Source organism: Rattus norvegicus, chromosome 4, assembly GCF_036323735.1.
Source record: "Rattus norvegicus strain BN/NHsdMcwi chromosome 4, GRCr8, whole genome shotgun sequence".
NCBI classification, from domain to species: domain Eukaryota; kingdom Metazoa; phylum Chordata; class Mammalia; order Rodentia; family Muridae; genus Rattus; species Rattus norvegicus.
In genome coordinates, this window is record NC_086022.1 from 104570351 (window position 1) to 104572677 (window position 2327).

Genomic DNA, 2327 nt, shown 5'->3' on the forward strand with positions numbered 1-2327 from the left:
TGAGGATAAACTTCTGATCCTCCTGCCTCCTAAGTGCCATGCTCTGACGTGCTCAGTTCGTTTAGCGTGCCTAGTTTATGTAGTGCTAGTGATCCAACCCAGGGTTTTACACATGCCAAGCAAGCATTCTCCCACTTAGCTACCTCCCCAGTCCTAGGATCAGCTTCCAAAAGGAAGAAGAACGTCCTCAGGTGAGGCAGTAGAGGAGACGATACTGATGCTGATGCAAATGTGCCTGTTGTGGAAGTTTCTGGATCTTTTCCTGCCTGCCCAGGCTGGGAAGATGGATGGCTCGAGCTCTGCGGGGGTTGGGGTTGGGTAGACCAAACAGTCCTCTAGGAAAATGGGAAGCTGGTCAGAGGAGGGAAGAATTGTACAAAAGCCAGAGACACACTTCAAGTTCAATTAAATAGAAATAGAAGATATTCAATGGCCAGGTGTGGCAGCACAGACTTAGAAGGTGGGGGTTCCTGACTTCCAGGCTAGCCTGGGCTATATAATGAGACCCTGTCTTTAAAACAACAACAACAACAACAACAACAACAACAATAATAATAATAATAATCAGCCCTGAAAATAAACTTGTAGAGTGCAGCTTTTTCCTGCTAGCTAACTCCCACGCCACATTTGCCTGGCAGATGCGGTAAGTCCTTGGTCTTAGACTCTTAGCAACCTTCTAGCCTCTGGGCTCTGTTGCTACCTGCCTCCCTGGAGCTAGTCTGGTGAATGAATATCTCTGTTCGGGCCCAGATGAAATGAATTCTTCTGTCTCCAGCTGCGCCACACCCTTTCACCGCCTCCCACTGAGTTCTGGCTTCTGGTCTAGAGAAGACAATTTTGTGCTCATTTGCATAGCAGAGATTATTGATATCAGCCGGATCCCCAGTGAACAAATTCTCACACCGGTCTCAGCCCCGGTTCCCAGCTTCAGCCCCAGCCCAGCTCTAATCTTTTTGCTTAGGTAGCAGCATTTTCCCTTTCTGCTGGAGGAGTACATCCGGCAAAAGTCCCCATGAGTAAGGACGATGTGGTATCCCACAGAGATGACGCAGTTATCGTCACAGGTCACAGACCCCGAGCAGCCATGGGAAATGAACTTGGCCATGCATGGACCCCAGAGGGAAGCACAAGTGCCCATTAAATAGGTGAGCGCAGACCAGGGAGGTATTTCTGCCTGTGCAGAGCTTGCCTAACGTTGACTGTGCATGGCGGCACAAGCCTGAAATCCTGGCGGGGGGATCAAGTTTAAAGTTATTGGGATTGAAAATTAAAAAGATTTATTTATTTTTTTTTCTGTATAGAGATATTTTGCCTGCATGTACGTCTGTGCACTGCTTTTGTGCCTGGTAACAACAGAGACCAGAAGTGAGTGTCTGACCCCTGGAATTGGGGTTGCAGAAGGTTGTGGGTGCTGGAATGAAACCCAGGTCCTCTGGGAGTAGAAACAGTGCTCTTAACCTCTGAGCCGTCCTTCCAACTTCTACATAGAGATTTTAAAGCCAGCCCGGGCTATACAACATCCTTTGTAAAACAAAACAAAACAAAACAAAATGACAACAACAAAACAAAACACCAAACCAAACAAAACAAAACAAAAACACCCCCCAAAACCCAAAACAAAACAAAACAAAAAAACCCACCCCTGTTTTCTAGTGTCAATCAAACCCCTTAACAGATGCTCTCATCTCTCAAATTCCCTGGCTTCTTCTACCCATTTTATTATACTTCTGGGGCCACCTAATGTAGGTGCTGGGAACTGAATTTGGGCCCTGGAAGCCATCTCCTCAACCCCAGGAGCCTTTTAAAGACACTTTCTTTCCTAATCATCTCTCATGTCCAATGAATTTGACATGCTGTGTGTAAGGAGTCCAGCAAAAGGCAGCATCTCCAGACTGCTAGGAAGAAGAAAGCGTCAGGTATGCTGGCATGTATGGCGGTGTATGCCTGTAATTGTTCCATTTGAGGAGGACATCATGAGTTTGGGGCCAGCCTGTGCTACACTGTCAAACATAGTATGAGCTTAAAAAGCAAACGAACAGAGTTAAAGCTATGCAGCTAAAGAACTGGCATATCTGGCTGGCGGTGATGCCGTTCAGGGGTAGAGACTTGCTTAGTGTGTGCAAAACTCTGGGTTCACTCCTCAACACTGCAAAACATACATAAATGGGTCAGTTGATTAGCTGGTGTGCTAGTTATTTTTCTGGTGTTGTGATAAAATACCCTGCACAAAGGAACTTAAGAAACGTTATTTCAGCCTGTGGTTCCAGGGGGACAGAGGACATGAAGCAGGGGAGTGAAGGCAAGGTGGCAGGAGCAGGATGCTGGCT